This window comes from Ursus maritimus, unplaced genomic scaffold, assembly GCF_017311325.1.
Source record: "Ursus maritimus isolate PB19 unplaced genomic scaffold, ASM1731132v1 scaffold_18, whole genome shotgun sequence".
NCBI lineage: Eukaryota > Metazoa > Chordata > Mammalia > Carnivora > Ursidae > Ursus > Ursus maritimus.
In genome coordinates, this window is record NW_024424230.1 from 42,848,192 (window position 1) to 42,870,329 (window position 22,138).

Sequence of the window (22,138 nt, forward strand, 5' to 3'; positions counted from 1 at the left end):
GGTGCAATCCATCAGACCATCTCAGGACAGATGACAAATCATAGTAATTTCGCTTGTTGGGCTTTACAGAGCCTCTTCAGAGGGTAAAATGGTGTAATGGAAAGCAAGCAGGCTTGGGAGGAGCCGGTTTGGTGTGTCAGCTTTAACATGAGGGAGAGGTCAAAGGAGAAAGCAAGCTCTCCTACTCTTCTTTCCACTCTTCTCCCCAAGTCAGTAACCCTCTTTCCCAAACTGGTAAAAGTCTCCTAGAGGATGCTGCTGTATATGTAAATAGATACCTATATAGAGACATACGCCTTGTTTTAAAAACAACAGAATGCTAAATGCACTGTTCTGACACTTTTTTCTACTTCAAAATATACCTTTGGCCTCTTTCCATATCACATATATAATTTCGTCATTACTTTTAATGACTGCATATATCCACTGTATGCTCAGATAATAATTCACTTAACCAATCTCATATTGAGAGTTATTTTTAGTGTTTCTAATCTATTTTTTTTTTCTGAAAATAAGTTTGGAAAGAATGTATCTGTCCAAATACTGCAAGGCAAAGCTCTAAAAGTGGGATTGCTGGTCAAAGGGTAAGATGTCATAAATTTTAATAGATGGCATTACCACAAGGCATTCCCAAACTTACATTCTCATCAAGATTCCATGGAGAACGTTTCTCCTACACCCCAGACAACACAGTGTTTTCTTCTTTTTAACAACATAAAATACACAAAAAAGAAAAATTTCATTATTGCTTAATAAGGAAATCAGATTTCATTATTTTTTTTCATGTCTTTAATTATTGGTTAAGTTTAACATTTACAAGTACTTTGGCAATTTTTGTTTTTCTGTGAACTGCTAACCCATATTCTGTGACAGTGTTTTGAAGAGCAATTTTGAAATCTGCTTACTGATTTATAAAATATAATAAAATTTATCCTAAGTCGTTAGGTATTGCCTTTTTTTTCCTCATTTGTCTTAGGCTTTTGAACTTTTTGTTGTAATTTGCCACTTACAAACTGTGGAGTCTTGAGCAAGTAAATTAAATTTAATTAGCCTCTCATTAATGTATGCATCTGAAAATGGAAAATAACAATATGTTCCTCCTGTTCGTTTTGAGGATCTCTGAGAGGGTATGTTTACATTTTCTTTGCCTGGAACACAAATAGCCATTTTTATTGCTAAACATTGTTTTATGTTACGTCACCTCATTCAAAATACAGAACATCTTTCTGAAACCGGTATGGCAGACCTTAGTATTTTCATTTTACAGATTAAGAAGCTAAGGCTCAGAACATTTTCCTGAATTCATTACAGTCAGACAACTGTACAGATTTAAAGGCGCAATCCCTGGTCTATGATAAACACACCACTTTACCTTTGTGCTTTCTAATGGTTGCATGTGGAGGCCAAAAGGAGAGATCTTCTACTATTAACAAAAAAAGAAAGCTCTAGCAGGACTAAGTTGGTGGTTGAGCTGGAAGCAGAATCCACTCTGTGGGGGGCCTTTTCAAATTTGTTTCAGTTAACATGCTAACTAAGGGACAAAGACGGGTAATCTTTCTGGCCCCGATAGTGGTAAAAGGGAGGGAGAATGGTTATGAGCTCTTTTAAAAGGCACCGTATAGCCTTATCATCCATTCAGCTCCTGGATACTGCCTAAAACAAAAACCCAAGTCTTCATACAAACAATTATTTATTGTGCACAAAGCTATTCAACCAAACTTGACGCAGACTAATAACTCTAAGAAACAGGATATTTGAATACAAAGGAAAAAAGATATTCTCCAAAAATATCATGTTGGAATATGCAATAGTATCTTCATAGCTTTTCATCTGCTATTCAGGGAAAGTTACCTGCGACATGAAAGAAAATTTAACAATGAAAGTTGATCATGTAGAAAGAGCTAACGTATAAATAAAAATGGAAATGCCTAGCATATAGGCCATTATCAGTAAGCCAGATGAAAGCTGAAGCGTTTCAAATATCCTAGGGACTTCAGTTGCTCTAATAAAATGGAAATGCTTCCAGACACACATGCTTAGAGAGATTATTTCAAGGTTTACAGATGCAAAGCATTTTAGTTTCGGAGGCAAGAATGGGAGCCTCACTCAGATGAGACTAATAGTACGTTCATCACTTCTGAAACCGCGCACAGACACTAAAGATTCTTTTCACAATAATTTTAGGAGGAGGTCAGCCCTGTGGCTCTGCACTGGAGAGGGACACAGCTCTGTAAGTATTTGGAAGGTGAGGCAATATATGGCACCAGCCATTAGAAAGAGGAACTACAGCTACCAGGCGCTACACGGTTCTCGGAGTATCTCTGAAGACAAGAGCACATCTCCATTATGGTCCCTTGCACGGACTCTCCCAGAGGTAGGTGGCCCTGAAAGAGCGTTCTGCACTATGGATTTTACAACTACAGTTACAGATTTTAAACATTCAAAATGTTGTTGGAAGTAAATTATAAACAATAAAAGACTTGAAGTCCTTTGGTCAAGGGATGTGTTTATATATTTTAGAAATGCATTTCTGTGGCCAGACATCAACCTGGGTTTGCCAAGAGCAGGAATATCTGTAAGACAGATATTCTTTCTTTCTTTCTTTCTTTCTTTCTTTCTTTCTTTCTTTCTTTCTTTCTTTCTTTCTTTCTTTCTTTCTTTCTTTCTTTCTTTCTTCTTTCTTTTTAAGACTTCATTTATTTATTTGTCAGAGAGAGAGACTGCACAAGCAGGGGGAGAAGCAGGCTCCCCACTGAGCAGAGAGCCTGATGCGGAACTCGATTCCAGGACCTTGGGATCATGACCTGAGCCGAAGGCAGATGCTAGGCATCCCGAGGTGAGGAGTTTCAACACTGACCTGGCCTAGGGAGATCTTGAACTGGTTCTATTCTGTGTAGATGAACACACAAGTACCTCAGATGCTTTCCCTTCTATATCATGTCTACTCCTCCAGACCACCAGGGATCTTCTGTCTCTGAGGGAATCATTAGTGCTTGGACTGCTGAAAGAAGGGTGGTTCGCATAATCTAAGTCTGAGGGCAAAGTCTCTGGGCACAGATGGCAGTCACTCTTATTGGACGACAAGCTGTCAAAGCCTGGGTGGAAGGTATTCCCTTGATGCCGATGAAAACAATGCTTAACTTGCCTGCTTGATACGAGCAATGCTTCCAGCTCCCTGGAGTGGAAATACGATGGCGTGTGGGTGATTTCTCGGCTACTACATGGCTTTTGGGAACCGTTGACAGAGGATGATTATTCAGCTTGAGAGGAGGCAGGTCCCGGATGATGATGTCCCTCCTATCGTGTGACCACTCAGGGCTGGTTCTCCAGTCCTGGCACCACTGACTCCTCTCATGGTGCAGTCTTCTGCCTTCTTTTGTTCTCATCCAGACTCTTCATTTAGACTGTTGTCAGGATAGCCAGGATTTCAGCCAATCCTCAAGACCTAGTCTTGATGTCCTGACCTAGGTACTAGATCTAAAGGGCAAGAATTTGATTGTTTAAATCTTTATTTCTCCATGTTTTTTCCCTGAGACAGTAGTTACAGGACATGACATTTCTGGGATGGAATGGGGCCAAGAATGTCACAAGAAACAGAAAACTACCAGGATCAGAAAACATAATGACTAATATTCTGCTCCATACCATTTTAAGAATTTGACAGAATATGTGCAATTAAAACTTAGAGCCCACAGTAGACTCTTGACCCTTCCCGTTTCATCATGAGCTTCCAACAGATTCTATTTCGAAGGTAGCATGTATTAACAGTATGGCTTCAAACCTATACGCACCCTCATGCGAACATCATGTCAGAAGAGAGTTGGATGGAACTACTTCTGTCCCATGGTTCTTGTTACAACAAAGCAGTAAGATAAGAGAGAGATGCCATAGTCTGGGTGCATTGTGCTTTTGAAATAAAAAAGGAAGGTTGCCTATAATAGGCGTTTCCACCAGAGAGCAGTCACAATGCCCAGTTGGTTCTCATGCTTTTGATAGTTTCTAACTGTTTCTAACTCTCCTGCTGAGTGTCTGTCTCAGGCTCCTGTATTAATATTAACTCGGGCTGCAAGGAGGCAGATTTCTCTTGTTGAGAGACAGCATTTTGGTCTGTGCACTTTATCATTAAAATGTTCCCTGAAAGCCTATCTTGCGGCATTCCCCAAATCATGTGCCATAGAACCCTGGTAGCCAGTGAGACGTAAAAAGTTGTTGCACCGATAAAAGGGATCTGTGCTCAAACTACTCTGCGATATTCTACAGACTTGACCTCTTATCACAAAGATTCCGAATTCAATTAACATGTAAAAGGTTCAGAGAAAAACTACAGGAAAGAAACCTGTCTAACTTTGATAAACCCACTATTTCTCAAACTTTGCAGGTACAATCTTGGTTTTATTCATCTAATATCAATGAACAGCACATGGCGCACGGCTGAAAAGGCTGCTGTATTCACATGACATCATTTATTCAGATATTTGCTTCCACCCATCTTTTCCAATAGAGATGGAATCTATTTCCATTGAGGGCAAAATCATACCATATTCAGAAGCATAAAAATATTTTTAATTGAGAAAAAAATTTTTACATACTAAATTCAGAACTTCAGGTGGACCTTGGAACAACCTGGAACAACAAAACTAAAGTTTGAACAGTGTGGCACCATTAAAATTAATTTGTATGGGCATCATCGTCATTATATAAGTCACCGACCTTCTTGAAGGTAAGAGATCCAGGTAATAAGCAGATAGATCCAGGCGAGTCTGGAGCAGCTGAGCCACACGGAATTGGGTCGCTCAGAGCTCTCTGCTCAGAGCCAGATTGTGAGGGGTTGACCCAGGAAGCCCAGGGGCAGTGCAAGACAGGGATGAATTGTTCAGGCGGTCAGGAGCCAGAAGAAATCAGCGTCTGGAAAGCAGTTAAGGCAATAGAAGAAATTCCAGGAGCCTGGAAAAGCGCAGATTAGACAAAGTGGGGGACCAGACGTATAGGGGCAAGGGTGCGGACACACAGGCAAACAGACTGGAGAGGAGGCATGAACACTAACAAGAAAGACCTCACAGCAGATGTCTGCTCTAATGAATAACTTACCAAAAAAACAAAACAAAACCCCAAACCCTTCCTCTTGGGACAGGTGATCTTTGCAGGCAGTGGCTAGTCCGAAGTCTAAAGGCTATCACTAGCTGCTGAGTGGTTCTTCCCGGTGGAGGAGGAAAACCCCAATGACTGTAAGGGCAACATCTCTATGGAAGGTAGGAATCCTTCTCGTGTTCACCTGAGTTTGGAGGAAGAAGGATTTGACCAATTGTTATGATCAAATGATCCATTTTGTAGAAATCCTCTTCAGTACTTCATGATCATGCCCAATGCCACTAAATACAAATTCCAATAAATATGAGGAACCAAAACTTGAGCTTACATTATTATGCACGAGAATTGAATATAAAATATGAAGAATTTATCATTTACTGATAAATGTACTATAATTGATTTCAGTGAATTGAGTGATGTTTTTTTATTTTAGTAAAGTTCATTTTCACTTTAGTAAAGCCTATGATTCTAACCCACAGATCACTACTAACACAAATTAAGAAAGTGTGATACTTGCCGTGTTACCCTTTCTGGGGATTAAAAGCTGTACAGATTGGGTCATTGCGATGGCTTTGCGTTAGCCTAAGGGGATATAATGGGTAGTGTTTGGAAAGGATTGATCCGAGGGTCTCTCCTAACCAATAACTTATTGATGACCTCCTCTAAAAGTTTAGAGCATACTAACTCTATTACTAAAGAGCTTATGTTAGGTGGGTTACTAAGACTTTGAAACTAGGAAATAAGGCCCAATATGACATTTGTAAAGAATATATTGTATTTTCAAAACCACAGTAAAATTCAATGATAACATATGCAGACTGATTCAGAGAAGGAAAAGAATCTGAAAAGGAATATAGGGTGTTGAAATAATGATTAATCATCTGTATAGAAAGATTAGCCATGTCAACTTGATACTAGATATATTAATATGATTAGCTTATGTAAATAATCTCAAGGTCTCTCATAACAGGACTCTGAGAATTAGTTATGATCAGACTTTGGAGAGTGCTCAAACATACGATCTGTATAAAAGTGACAACTGTAAACAGAGGTGGAAACTAAGACCTATCTGACAATATATTCATTGGCACATAGTACATTCTCTGTTCGCGTCTCCTGATGTTATAGCCGTTAGGATTTGGTCAGGGAAACAGACGTCACTCCATTTAGCCCACACATAAAAGATTTAACAGAGGAAACGTGGGCTTAAACAACTGTTGGAATAGTTGGGAAGGGCGAGGTCAGGGAAGCCACCCCTGGGGATCTCAGCCGGAAACACTGAAGAGAATGGTTTTCTGCACTAACGAGGCAGATGCGCTGAACGTCTCAGGCACCCAGCCCTTTGCCTACGACTGCCTTCAGAGATTAATGACTAATTCTTCCTCTTCTACCTTCCGAATCTAAGGGGAAGACTTCTCATTGTCCAACTCTGCCCAGGCCATGTGCAGAAAGGGACTCGGGGAAGATAATTCTCACACTAGAGAAAGGTGAAGGTGTAAATCAGGGCTGACAGCAACCCAGCACAATCCTACAAAGGAAGACCGTACGAAGAAAGGATCAAAGGCTTCGTATGTTTAGCCTTGAGGAGACCGATTATGACAGATTCTCACAAAATTTTGACCTCTTGGGAAGCCAGGTTAAAATTCTTAGCCAAATCAGTTTGTAGATGATTGAGTCAACAGTTGCCCCATCAGTAAGAAACAACCTCAATATTCAGGACCACAGTAACAAGCATTGTGTCTTGTCTGTGTCAGCATGTTGGCTTGGGCGACAGTGCTAATCTCAGCTGGGCATGGGGATTATTTCCAGGTCGGGGCTCAGACTCAAGTCTGCTCCATGTGTCGCTCATTTTTAAGAGCTTACCTGTGGCAGGAAGATTTATGGTCCCTCAAAGATGTCCACATCTTACTCCCCAAGACCTATGAATATGTTATGCTATATGACACAGGGGAATTAAGGTGCAGAAGGATTTGAAGCTGCTGATCAGTAACTCAGCAATGGGGAGATTCTCCACAATTATCCTGTGTTATCTGGGAAGGCCCATTATCGTCACAGGATCTTGAAAAGTGGAAGATGGAGGCGGGAGAGACAGAGAATCAGGAGAGCCAGAGAGCAGCACGAGGAGCACTTGGCCCAACGTTGCTGGCTTTGCAGATAGAAAAGGAAGCTACAAGCCAAGGGCTGGGCACCCTCCAGAAGCAGCAAAGGGCATGGAAACAAATTCTCCCTAGAGCTTCCAGAAGGAACGCAGCTCTGCCAACACCTTGATTTTAGCCCAGTATGACCGTGTTGGAATTCTGCTGTACAAAACCGTAAAGAGTAAATCGGTATTGTTTTAAGCCATTAAGTTGGTGATAATTGGATATGGCAGTTATAGTGTAATAGAAACCTAATACACTATCCAAAGCTCATTATCCTTGTGGTGATAGCAGAAGTACAGGAGGCGAGAAGAAACGCTCGGTGCTCTTAAGGCCTCAGCCGTAGCTGCTTCCTGTCGTTTCTGCTCAGCTCCATCCGTGTGGTAAGGACATGCACGTTAGTTCTTGTGGAAGGAACCTCAAAGTCATCGGGCAAAAGGCCTGACTCAGGGAGGGGTGAAGTCTTGGGTGCGGTAATGCAACTTACTGCAGAGGACATCTCACTGCAGGAACATGAATTCACAAGTAACTCTTATGAAAGCAGACTCGCCCTTGAGTGTTCCACATACGGAATTAGAAGTCAGGCATTCCTTATTATTCAGCCGTAAAAAGAAGGAAATCCTGTCGTTTGCAACAACACAGACTGACCTGAGGCTAAGAGAAATAAATCAGAGAAAGACAAATACTGAATGATCTCTCTTATACCTGGAATCTTAAAAAGTCAAACTCACAGAGTAGATTGATGGTTGCCGGATACTGAGGCATGGGGGAAATGGGGAGATATTGCTCAAGGGTACAAATGTCAAGCTATAACATGAATTAGTTCTGGACATCTAATGTACAGCACGGTGACTATAGTTATCATATTATATATTTGAAATTTGCTAAGAGAGTAAATCTTAAATGTTCTTACAATACATACATACACAAAAATGATAACTGTGTAAGGTGATGGGTGTGTTAACTAACCTTATTGTAGTAAATGTCTTACAGTATATATGTGGATCAAATTATCATGTTAGTACATATTGTATTAATAATATTGAATATTAATAATATTTTATTACATATTCTGTAATCTATGCACATATAACAACTAAATTCTTTTTTTACTTATATTTCCACTTTATTGAGATATCGTTGTGTACCTATAATATATACTATGTATAATATTACATATGATGTATAGTTTATTTAATATACACACTAATATATACATATAATATGTATGTATGTCATGTATATAATGTATGTGTGTAGTGTATACAATGTATTATACATTTTATATGTTACATATATGTAACATATGTATACATTACATATATTCAATTATATCTCAATAAAGTGGAAAAATAAGTGAAAGAAAAGAATTCAGGCATTCCTTTCTCTACAATGAGGTACGATTTTAAACACATTATATTGGCAAATCATGAAAGTTGGGTAATTTTGCATGCTACATGGGAAATATGAAAATGAATAGCCTGGGGCTATATAAACTGGTAGTGCCATTGTTAGGAGAATGAAACATAAAATGTGACAGGCATATTATGGAATACTGGGCAGCAGTCAAAAGCAGTGAGTTAAATTGGCATAGAGAAACATGGATAGATTACAGAAACATATGTTAGGTGGGGAAGAGAGAGGAAAGAATGGAAGATCCCATAGCACAGTGCCATCTATGCAAAACGAATGCCCACCCAGAACTGTATCATTTTTGAGCATCTGTAATTATCTAAATAAGTATGTAGCAGGTGGATTTGAAGAATATGTAGTAGATATACTAACAGGTGCCTAGAGGTGGTAGGAGATGGGATTGAGAAAATTAGGCAATAGGGAAAATCATCAGATTTTTAAAAAGAGACACTCTGATAGATGATGACAATATTAAATCATGAACTAAGAAGTGTTTGATAAATCAAATTTTGCACACCTGATCCTCAGGAAGCAAGGAAGTGGGAAGGGGGGTTGGGAGGAAGGGAGGCAGGGAGGCAGGAAACCTAAGGAAGAGTAGAGAGCCCTGGGAGAGGAGGGGATTGGTGGCAATCAGGAAAAAGCTTCGTAAAAACTTCATAAAGCAGCAGAACTTCTCTATCATGGACATTCTTTTCCATTGTTTAACATTTAGCAGGAGAAATGAGCTTTCTAGTCTCTTAATGTCATGCTAGTTTTATAGATCAATAGGTCAATAGGTAGGTATAGATACGTGTATGTAGATTATATATAGCCACTTTATACATATACAGGATATATAATTGTAATGTATATAGACTTAAAATGTAGTGTACATTACAATATTATATGTTATTACGAGTATACAGTATGTAAATATGAGTGAGAGAAATTCTTCTCCATGAAATCTCTCTATACCTACTTCATTTCTCTCATCTGTTCTTAATAAGCAAGTTTCCTGAAAGCTATTTGACCTTAAGGGTTAATTTTTAAAGCTACATTTCAAGCTTTCCCTTTTAAAAATGTATCTTTCTTGTGAATAAATATTGCAGAATGTGGCAGCTGAAGTGATCAGTTACCTTGGGTGTGTCTTCAGTCATGGAAAATTTTCTCTGCAAGATGGAAATTGCTTCAATCTTTCAAAGTGAACAATGGAGAGAAGGCTGGACCAGCCCATTGAGACACGGGGGGAAATTCTAGTCTGTCAATGACAGGGACGATGTAAGCACCGGGATGGATGCCCCGCGTCAGCCACAGAAGCAAACCGTGCCTTGTGCTGCGGCACGCTGACCGCTCCCTTGTTTTGCGGTCCTGTGGGCACGTGTACATTTCAGCTCTGCTACATCAGCAGAGCTTTCTCATAGAACACATCTCTCCTGGCTCTCTTGTTCCCCACTCATGACTGCTCTTGCCAGACATGGAGGATTTGTTGAGACTGAGGACTGTGCTGGACACAGAGTAATTTTGTGATTATCACACGCATTAGTAATGAATGAACGAGCGAATGAATGTCCACTCCATCCTCTCTCCTCTCTGCATGAACACACACACATGCACACGATGTGTGCATTTCCCCCTAGAGACCTACTCAGCCATGTCACTCGCTGCCATCAACTCTCCAGTTCCTGCTAGAATCCGGGCTCAGCCTGCTGCCTCCTCAGCAGCTACCCCTGCTGTGGGTCTCAACCAAGATTGAGGAGCCACACTATTTAGGGAAATTGTAGGGAAGGGTAGGACCTGATGGGAAACAAAAACAAAGTTTCGTTTTTCAGAGAACACCCGGCCTGGCTCATCAGCAGCCTCTGGCTCTGAGCCAAGCCCAGCTGGCAGGGCAGGGCCATGTGTGAGTGAGGCTGCCTGCCCACGGGCCCTTACCTCCCTTTCCACCCTGGGCTCTCCTGGGGCCTTCTGCTCAGCAGTGATCAGGAAAACATAAGTTCATTCCAACAAAAGTGCAGAGGACCCCCTCTGATTGTATTTCATTGTAAAAGGAGAGGATTGCTTAAACGAGGTAATGGTGCTGATGATAGGATTTCAGGTTTTAGTGGAGAAGGTGTTTTGAAAAATCAAGAGCATTCCCGCACATGAGAAAACAGATGGACCCAAATACTCCATTTTAATCCATCTCAAGTGCGAAGCAGGGTTAGCACTTTGTCTTAGTCCACTCAGGCTGCCCACAGAAATACCATAGACTGGGTGGCTTATAAACAACAGAAGTGTATTTCTCACAGTTCTCGAGGCTTCAAAGTCCAAAATCAAGGTGCTAGCAGATTTGGTGTCCAGTGAGGGCGCACTTCTGGTTCATAGACAGCCATCTTTGTGCTGTGTCTTCCCTGGGTAGTCGGGATACGCTCTCCGGGTCTCGTTTATAGGGCCCTAATCCCATTCATGAGAGATCCACTGCATGACATAATCACCCCCCTAAAAGCTCTATCTTTCAATATGATCACATTACTTTTCAGCCTAAGAACTTGGGGGAGGGGTCACAAACACTGTTTATAGCACACTTCTTCTCATTTACTATAAATAGTCTGCTCGCCAAGGTGTTCCTAAACAATGTGGAAGAAGGGTTTTACGTTACCCAGCGGGCAGAGTTTACTTCAGAAGTTCACATCTGACATCTGTTCTCAATCCTCCACAAATACACTTCAGTCCCTTCTGTAAATCTCCAGACTTGCACACCTGCACCCCCTCTGCCCCGACAACAAAACTTTCTAAATACCTAGGATTCACTCAGAAGATAGTACGGGCTTTCTGTCACGCAGAAAATAGGCCAGACTGTGAGATAAGAAATGGAAAATTGGGCTCTTTTTCTCTGTGTATGTACAGCTCTTGGTTGTATATACACTTGTGTATGTATATTACATCAAGAGAGACTCTTCATGGATATTTACCAGTTCCAATGATTGTTCCCAGATTGTTTTCCAGAATGAAAAAATAATAATAATAACAATTGGAACCAGCCTGATTTTTTAATGTAAAAAATATTTTTTAAAAGTATATGTTACAAAAAGCTCCAGGTTGCTATGATTCTTTAATCATGACAACCTTAAAATATGCAATCTGCACAGCGATAGGATTCTTATCAGTGAAAAGGTTAAACTATAAACAGCTGAATTGTAAGGCTGACTTCAAACTTAGCTCAGAGTGGAGAATTTATTACATAGTCATGATCTCATTGAGTATGCAGGGTAAACAGCCTCATTAAGAATATAATGTGAAGGAGAATCACAGCTTTTCCAGCAGGGTCAGAGAGATCAACGAAGGAAGAGGGGGAGGCCAGGCGATGGAAATAAGCCTCAGACGTGCTCTATTCTTGTCCAGTTTGCTGCCTCTGAACTTAGTTTAAGAAGAATGGCATCAGTCACAGAAGGAGAAAGGCCCTATTAGAAGGTTGAAACCCAAAAAAGCCCTCCAGAGTTTTTTCCAGAAGTCGTGTGTAGGAAATCCAGCGACTGAGAGCCAGCTGAGCAAGTCGGAAAGCAAGACGTGAGAAAGTGTAGCGAAAGCTACAGTCTCTTCGGTTAACAGCAGCATTTCTTTAACCCTGAGCAGGCCCTCAGCACAGCTGGGAAACAGGGAAGGTTGTTTTCATTCATTTCATTCATTCATCCTCACTTCTATTTCTTTATCTGGCAGGAAATCTCTTCTTTACTCATGGCACAACTAACTTCTTCTCCAAATGCCCCAAATCCAAACTTGCAGTACAGAAATCTCTATGAAACTCTTCTGATGGCCTCGGGGCCCATTTGGGCATGAACTTGACCTTCCCATCCCTTCCAAAGGTTGCATGCTGCCTCTACCGCCGCCATGCCTTACCTTTTCTGGCCCCCCTTCTAACTCCTCCCACTGAAGTAATTCCCTTGGTGCTTCCCTCCTCACAGCTTTGCAGGTTTTGCTTGACCGGGTGACATTAAATAACCAGAGAGGCTGACCTCTGCACATGGGCTAAAGGGAGAAGCCCAAGGGGCCACAGCGCACAGGCTGTCAGTCCTTCCCTTCCAGGTCAGAAATGCATTAGAGCAGTGGTCTTCTGAAGGCAACTGTGCCTGTGGCTTTCTCCCACAAAAAAATGATTTTAATAGATATTTCAGAGCAGGTCGGTTCCTTTTTGGTGAGAAAGCAAAGACAATACTTTAGGCATTAAGTAAAAACCGGAGATGGAAAAACAGTCCTTCTCAGCTAAGGAATTAACTTTCTAAGGCATGGAGAAGACACAGAGTTCCTAAGATAACAGTAAATATTCAAGATAGCAATGCCTTCCCCTTGCTCATACATTGGGGAAATGATCTAATTTCCTCTCAGAAAGGAGCAGCTAATGATTTAGAAGGTGAGTCGCTAATGTGCCAATACCGTGAAATGATATTATTAACTTTACTGGACAATCATATAATATTGGTGTTTAAAGATGATGGGGAAACTTTCAGGGACTAATTTTGATCAACTATACCTTGCCTCTGGTTGTAAGAACTCTGCTAATTTTAAAAAGAAGAGAGGTAAAAACGATCTCCTATTTACATACCATTAACCATTGTAATAGGGTAAGAATGAACTTAGGGAGCTCTCAAATTGCAGAGTTACTGCTCTGCGGGTAGACAGAGGAACCATAAAAATGTCATTGCCAAGTAGAAACGAGTGAGGCTTTAGTCCAACTCCTCCGTGGAAGCTTGTCATCATAATTTTAGTGTACTGACTTTTAAAGAGAGTAAACCATGGGGTCTTAAGATCTAATTCAATTTGCCACTTTTGGGCATTTAGATATTTTATACTATGGCATTTGATCATGCATTCCTGGCTTATGATAAGCAAGATGTGTAATAGTCCCAGAAAGAAAAATGAAGCAAGTCGATCTTTAAAAGGCAACCATTGGTCATTTTGGAGTCTGAGGAATCCACCCCTGAAGAAAACCGTTGTCCCGCTTTCACTGTAAACTCCTGGCTGGCAGATAATCCTCTTATCCCATAGGGAGGAACAAAGATAACAACAATCAGAGGAGGAAGGGTATGGTACTGACATGGAAAGATAGAAAGGCTGCTTCTTGAATCCGGCACTAAACATCTTAATGTGAACTATGAAGATCATGTCAGTGGCTAATGTAGGTTTTCCTCGCACAGCAAACTGAACAGTCTGAGGGAACGTAGACAGACCCTCTCTGTCGCCCTGCCTTCCCCAGCCGCGGCCCTATCCGTATTTGCATCAGGTGGAAAACTTGGCAGGCCACAGCGTCCTGTTGCCCACAGGGGATGTATCCTGAAGGAAGCCGACAGCGCCCATTCCTGTCACGCTCACCCTTCCCGTACCAAACACAGGATGGCCTCGTTCTCCTCTCCCTCAGGCATCAAAATGCACAGACCCTGAAAGGCCGAAAGTAGAACAAAACAGGAGCTCGCACATTCGGTCCTGAGAAGCGTATTTTGAATGTGCCGTATACCGTAGTCACCACTGGACGTGATCAGATTGTGGGTAGCAATGAATGTCAGAGGTTACAAATGTTTGTGTGCTTCCTCAGTTCAGTTTCCCAGGAAAACAATCCGCAGGAGACGTAGGAGATCCCACCTCAATTCAGGTGGAGCTGCACTACGTGAAAACCTTTCAGGCCCTCCTGAAAATCACTCCTGAGCAGCCCCTTCCATGACCTCACTTCCTTCCCGTTTCTGATACAAAGCCCCTCCACATTTTCAGATCATCTCCTCCCGTCCAATTAGTTACGGTTGTAGGCAGGAACAAGGGCCTTTGGATCACTGGCTTTACTACGGCTAGCGGAGTACCGTGCCCTTCTTTTAAGACATTTTTGCTAAAATCTCATCATTCCCCGAAATCCTGAATATGATCATTATAATTTTTCCACCTGGTTTAAAGTGAACTTGGTCCCTGCAACAAGCATGAAGGCAAAATATTGATTATAAGCTGTGTTGATTTGGGTAAAACACAAAAGCTTCTAAATTCCCTGTTCTGTAAAATGGAGACAATGGTAATACTTTTACACGACCATGTGATAAGAATTCAATGAGATGAAGCACTTGGTATAGAGTAAAATAAGTAAAATCTTAATAAAGTAGCAATTATTCTTATTAAAATAGACTATGAAATAATAATTTGAAACCATACACAAATATTATTTTAAATGATTTATATTATATTATATTAGTGAAAGCAATATTCAAAGAACAATATATAGCCTTAAACATACTTTAGTATTTAGCGGGATGCCTGGGTGGCTCAGTTGGTTAAGCATCTGCCTTCATTTCAGGTCGTGATCCCAGGACCCCGGCATCGAGCCCTGCTTTGGGCTCCCTCCTCCGCAGAGATCCTGCTTCTCTCTCCCTCTGCCTACCTTTCCCCCTGCTTGTGTTCTCTCTCTCTCCATCAAACGGATAAACAAAATCTTTTTCAAAAACACATATTTTAGTCTTTAGCAACACAGAATGAAAATACATGAACCAAACATTAAACTAAAATGTTGGAAAAAGAAAACTATATTAAGCATAAAAATTCAATGTAAAAGTAGATAGAAATCATTGCATGAGAAAACAGAAAAGTTATAAAATTAATGTAGTTTCCGTTCTAATACTTTGAAACATCTCATTAAGTAAAAGAATTACTTTCAAGTTTCATCAATCAAACTCAGAAAATCCAAATGTATATTAACATATAAAAGGTCATATAAACAGATTCTGAGGAAATTAAAGCAGTTATGAGAGAAGAGAATATTTAGCATTAAGTTTCAACATATCATGGATCCAAACAATTTTCTAGAAAAAAAGGAAAATCCCAAAGCTGATACAAGAAGCGGAAAACTTGACTAATCCTGTAATTATCCCAAATCTACTTTGCTGTGTCAATTTTTATGATGGCAGGTTTATTGTTGTTGTTTTTTCTGCAAAGGGCCAAATAGTAAATATGGCTTTGCTGGCCATACAGTCTCTGTTGCAACTACAGATACTCAGTTTTGCCATCGTAACAGGAAAGCAGCCATAGACACTAGAAATTAATGAGCTTGGTTGTGTGTTTATAACACTTTACTTACAGAAACAAGTTGGGGGGCAGATCTAGCTAGCCTGTGGGCCACAGTTTGCAAATTCTTGATCTAGCCCAAATGATTAGCATCACTTTTCCAGATGATATCAGTAGCCTTCCAACTACTTCACCTGCATTTACTCTGCAAACCAGCGTCCCCGCTTTATCTGTTCTTCACACTGCGGAAAGGCAAATCCCTGATTTGCCTTAAATATTTTTAAATACATTTGCCCATAGGATAAAGGCAGAAATTCATAAAGCAGTCCACAAAGCCCTGAATTATCTGGCCCCTGCCTGCTCCAAACATGGGCTTCTGCTCAGTCCCTTCCATCACCCTGCTTCCTTCTAGCACAGGACCTTTGAATATGCTTGTTTCTTTGACTGGATGCCCCTACTCCTCTTTTCCCTAATTAATATCTCATCACTCATACCCCAGCTCACATTTCACTTTCTCAGCTCTTCATTCTCTGATCTACCTGCTTATTACAAAACCCCAGGTTTTCCTTGCACTGCATTGTTTGAGCTGCAATTTCATCCATATTTGTTGTATTTGGGTCATTGTGCATCTCTCCCCTAGGTTATATACCCTAGGAGGCAGAAGACATTTCTGGTCTCTTTAAAATTTTGTCCTCAGAGCCTAGCATCATTCTGGTATACAAGGGGGCATTCAATAATTATTTGTTGAATGAACTAACAAACTAAAGAATGCATAAACAAATAAATCACAAAACAAATTTAAGCCTATCAAATACTTTCGTAAAAGATTCCAAGGCCAATGATGAAGATGAAAAGATTTGCTTCAACTTTTTTAGTTCTCAGGCTTTCTTAAAAAGTTCCAGAGCATTAAAATAATTGGGAAGCCTACCCAGTGTGTTTTATAAAACTAGCATCAACTTATATTAAAACACAACAAGAAAAAGAAGAGTTGGGGTTAGACTTTTCACAATACATTTTCTTGACTTGCTGGGCCCAGTCCTGAGGACATTTTCAGCCTTCCGGGTAATTTCAGTGTGCACCCAAGGCTGAAACCCATTCATCCAGGCAGCTTTACCTGGGGCAGGAAAGGAGGAAGTGAACCCCTTATGAGACCAGTGGGTCATTGATAACAGGTTTAGATATTTCCAATTAAGCCAACCTCTAGTCATGTATATTTTTATTATTAAACACTGCTTTTATAAGTGACACTGAGATTACAAGATTAGGAAGTATTTTTATCTCTCCAATTGCTTTGAGAACCAGGGCATGCCGATCCAAGAATAGCTAGACAAAACAATAGAACAAAAGAGGCCTGAACTCTATGCTGGCCTATATAAGAAAGTATTTTAAGATAAAAGTGATTCAAAAAATCAGCACAATATAAATGATTATTCAATAACTCGTTCTGGACAATTGCTCAGCTCTTCAGAAAAAAGTACAGATTTCTCTCACATACAATAATCCAAGTAAATTCTGGTTAAATGTAAAAGATGAAACTAAAAACCAGCTTCAAGTTTAAAGAGTGGGAAATATTTAATTCATATCATGTAAGGACTTCCTAAAGCATCAAAGTACTGGCAGAAATAGCAAGTAAAAATATCAATAGCTTGTCTACATTAAAAAAATCCATGTTTCTATATGTAAACGTCTACATGTATATATGAATGTGTGTACATATATGTTATAAATGAAAAGATAAAAAGTGAGACAAATATTTTTTAGTAAATATAGCAAAGTTATTTTCCTTAATATGTAAAGAGATCTTTAAAATCTTTTTTTTGAATTATTAAAACTTCAGGAAAAATAGGTGAAGAACACTCTTCTATAAGAGTGAAAGAAGAAATTTAAATGTTGCTGACACACATTAAAAGCACATGTCCAATCTCACTAATGGTATAAGAACTGCCGATTTAAGCAATAACGAGAGATCGTTGCTCACGTCTAAAATTGGCCTATTTTTTCTTTCCTTAATGATAACTCATTGCTAATGAGGGCAAAGTGCAATGTTTACTTTCGTCTATGCTTGGTGCAAGTGCAAATTGCTAAACCTTGAAGAAAGCAAATTAGGAACCAAAAGCCTTGAAAAATTATAATTCTGGCCCACTATTACCCCTTCTAGGAATTTATTATGTATAATCACTGACTTATTTGTGATTGCAAAACACTGGAAAACCTAAATGATAATATGAGAGTGGTTAAGTAAAAATCTGTGTTCCTTATGGTTTAATATTATGCATTCATTTAACTTCACGCTCCTGAGGTGCCCTTCAAGGTCATGGGGAAATGTCCATGACTGAACCAGGGTATGCAATGCACGAACTGATAAAGATACACAAAGTCTGTGTGTGTGTGTGTGTGTGTGTGTGTGTGTGTGTGTGAAAGACTAACATGCCAACAACAGATCTCTCTGGATCAAAAACTATAATTGATTTTTACTTTAAAATTGACAATTGTCTTCATTTTCCAAATTTCAGCAAGGAGTTATGCTTTTCAATCAGAAAAAAAATATTCTAAATTGAAGAAAAATATTATAAATGTATTTATATAAACTTATATATTCTCCCAGATACCACTTGCCTTTCCTCTTTTTACTTCCTTCTCTACTTCAGTGAATCAGTCCACAAAAGAGACGAAATAACAAACTGGTGAATTGAGATAATGATCTATTTTTGATGTTTGTATCATAGCCCTTTTTCTTTTTTTTAAGATTGAATTTATACTTTGTGGTTATGTTTGGGAAAGTGACCCTATCGTGAATCATGATCTGTAGCAGACAATAATATTTAATCGTTATCGTTTCAGATTTAATTGACAAAATGTCACAGCTCCACAATACACATTTTGCCTAAGATGATAGAAAGGCGAGCCAGGGCCACCAGGAAGAAGCAGCACACTGAGTGAGTAACTGTTCTGGCGACACTTAGGGGTCTCCTGGGAGAGGAGAGCCGGCTCAGTCTTCTTAAGTTTCTTCCATGCCCATCCCAGGGTAGAGTCCAGATGCTCGGCTTACTTCAAAATGAAGCAAACGTCCTGGGCATCTCAAAGCCTTATGTTTTGTGACAAACTGTAAGCTCTAACATGGGCTCTAAAAAAATCTTCAGAGGTGAGGATGAGGTTGTATCACTTAACTGAATTCTCTCTCTATTTGAAATTTTCTAACACGCTGTCTTCGCAGCATTGTACTGTACTTCGGCCTTGCCACTGGCTTTCAAATCATACTTCTGTTTGTTCACTGTTAGCAGATTTGATTTTGGCTTAAATGTCAAAAGACGAACAGGACCTCTTCCCAGCTCCTATCCCCATCGTTAGAAGACATGTGTAACCACAGATGCCTTATAGACATCGGGCAGTTCTCCTCTTGCTTGGCGGAGCGCCATTCGTTTCTTAATGTCTGTTAGCCCTTTATAGAATAATTCAGCTTTTTGGGTCAGATCCATGTTAAGGGGAGAGGAACCCTCTACTTTAGAACCATCCTTTCAATCTGGACCAGAGACACAGGGGACCCATTCTGACTAAAGGATGTGACCCTTAACAACTACTCCTCATCAACAAGAGGCTCGTGCCACCTTGGTAAAGACCACTTTCCTCCATGGGGCGCCTGGGTGGCTCAGTAGTTAAGCGTCTGCCTTTGGCTCGGGTCATGATCCCAGAGTCCTGGGATCGAGCCCCGCATTGGGCTCCCTGCTCTGCTGGAAGCCTGCTTCTTCCTCTCCCACTCCCCTTGCTTGTGTTCCTTCTCTCGCTGGCTGTCTCTCTCTGTCAAATAAATAAAATCTTTAAAAAAAAAAAGATCACTTTCCTCCCAAAGGAGAGCCAATTGGAGACCCCAGTTGACCTTAGTCCATGAAAATGAGAACGTTTCCCTGGAGGTACTTACTCTGGAAGATGAATAAAAGCAACAATGACCGACACGTGTTGAGCATTTACTCTACGTTAGACAATGTTCTGGCGCGAACTGATAGATAATAACTCATTCAATCACTGCAAGAGCCCTAAAGTTTTGATGCTATTATGAAAATAATGGTGGGAAACCGAGGCATGGACAAAGACAGCAATGATAAAGCCGAATTTGCTTTATTATGAAAATTAATTGTATTTCTATACAGTAGGAAAAAATAATTGAAAATAAAATAATGGCATTTTAAAATAGTATCATAAAACAAACATTTAGGAATATCTTAACAAAAAATAGGTAAGATACCCATAGTAAAAGATATCCAATATAACTGAGTAAACTTAAAGACCTGGATAGATACAGGTTCATGGATTGAAATGTTCTGTATTTTTAAGATGTCCTTTTAAAATATTGATCTAGGGTGTGCCTGGGTGGCCCAGTCAGTTAAGCATCCGACTTTCGGTCAGTGTGGAGTCTGTTTGAGATTCTCTCTCCTTCTCCCTTTGTCCGTCACGCTTGTGCTCTCTCTCCCTAAAATAAATAAATAAATCTTTTAAAAATTTAAAAATAAATAAATAAAATACTGATATATGGATTGAAATTTGTCATTGTACCACCAGGTTATTACACAGAAATTAAAATGATGATTCTAAAGTTTGTATCAAAATACAAAAGACTTAAGGGCGCCTGGGTGGCTCAATCAGTTAAGCATATGACTTCGACTCAGCTCATGATCTCGGGTTCCTGGGAGCCCCACAGTGGGCTCCATGCTTAGCAGGGAGTCTGCTTGTTCCTCTGCTCCTCCACCCACTTGTTCTCTTTCTCTCTCTCTTTCTCAAGTAAATAAATAAAATCCTTAGGAAAAAAATACAAAAGACTTAGGACAGCCAAAATAATCTGATGAAAGACCCAAATTGGAGAACCAACAATTGTAGATTTCAAGGCTTAGTACAAACCTATAGTCATTATGACAGGATTGTATTAGTGTTAAGACAGACAAAGAGATCAAGGAAACAGAAGAGAGATTTCAGACAGAAAGCCACACATATACATTCAGTTAATTTTCTGCAAGGCGCTAAGGTAATCCAATGAGCAACGATTGAATCTGGCTCTCAGGCCTGGTCTTGTGGTTGCAGCTATGACCAAGGCAGGACTCGCTATGTCAGGATTTCAAGTGGAGAAGCACCAGCTACTCCCTGGACATGATGCAGGTTTAGCTTGGGTTAGAACCCAGGTCTTCTTGATGCCATAGCTCCTGCTTTTTACCACTATGGTCTATCACATCCTAAGATTATCTTGTAATGTTGAGATATCATTGAATTAAAATAACCTGAATTAGAAACAAGTGTTTTTTGTTTTAGATTTTACTTACTAAAAATAGTTAATAACTACTAAGCTACAATTATTTTTCACAAAACAAAAGCCATCATAGAAGCATGAAAAAAATCCTGAAATACTGGGATACCCTCTACATGGGATAAAGAAAATATACACAGACAACTGTGCCTGCATTCTCCGGGATATTTAAGTTCATACCAGAAACTCTTCATCTGTATGTGCTGTCGACAGGGTCTCAAATGTACAATTTTACACTAGGAAACATGCAAAAAGCAGAGTTTTCTAGATTTGTACTTTTTAAATTTTACATTGTCGAATAATAATAAAGAGCCATAACATGCATAAACAATGACATATTTATAAAAATCAAAACATGTCCACAGATGTCAGCGTCATCCTTTGTATGAAACTAATTGCCTCATCCAACAGTAGGTAGGTAGCGAGCAATCTGCGACATGCTGACCTTTGGTTTGTAACATATTGAGTATGACTTATCTGCTATCACTCCTTGTGTTTGTCTGCTTGTTCTAAATTAAAATTTTTATTTTGAGATATTCGTAGATTTGCATACAGTTGTAAGAAATAATACAAAGAGATCCCATGTACCCTTGGTTTAGTTCTCTACAATAAGATCATCTTGCTACAGAATAACCCAATAGCACAAGCAGAATATCGATATTGATATAGTCAGGATACAAAATATTTCCATCACCACAAGGATCTCTTATGTTACCCTTTTATAGACACATCCACCTATCCCCTTCCCTCCTACCTCAATCTTATCCCAAACCCCAGGTGAACACTAAGCTGTTCTCCATTTTTATAATTTTGTCATTTTGAGAACGTTATACAAATGGGATCATACAATATCTAAACTTCTGAGATTTTTTTTTAACTAAGCATAAATCTCTGGAGATTTATCCAGGTTGTTGGGTGTATCAATATCTTGTCCATTTGATTGATCAGTCGTATTCTACGATATGGATATACCACAGTTGGTTTAACCATTCAGCCATTAAAAGACATCTAGGTTTTTTAGTTTATGATTATTGTGATTAATTCTTCAATGAACATTAATGTTCAGGTTTTGTGAGAACCTATCTTTTATTTCTCTGTGATAAATGCCTAAGAGTGCAATTGCTGTGTTGTATGATAAGCACTATTATTTTTATAAGAAACTCTCATGCTCTTTTCCAGAATGTCTATACCACTTCACATTCCCACTAGTAATGTAGGA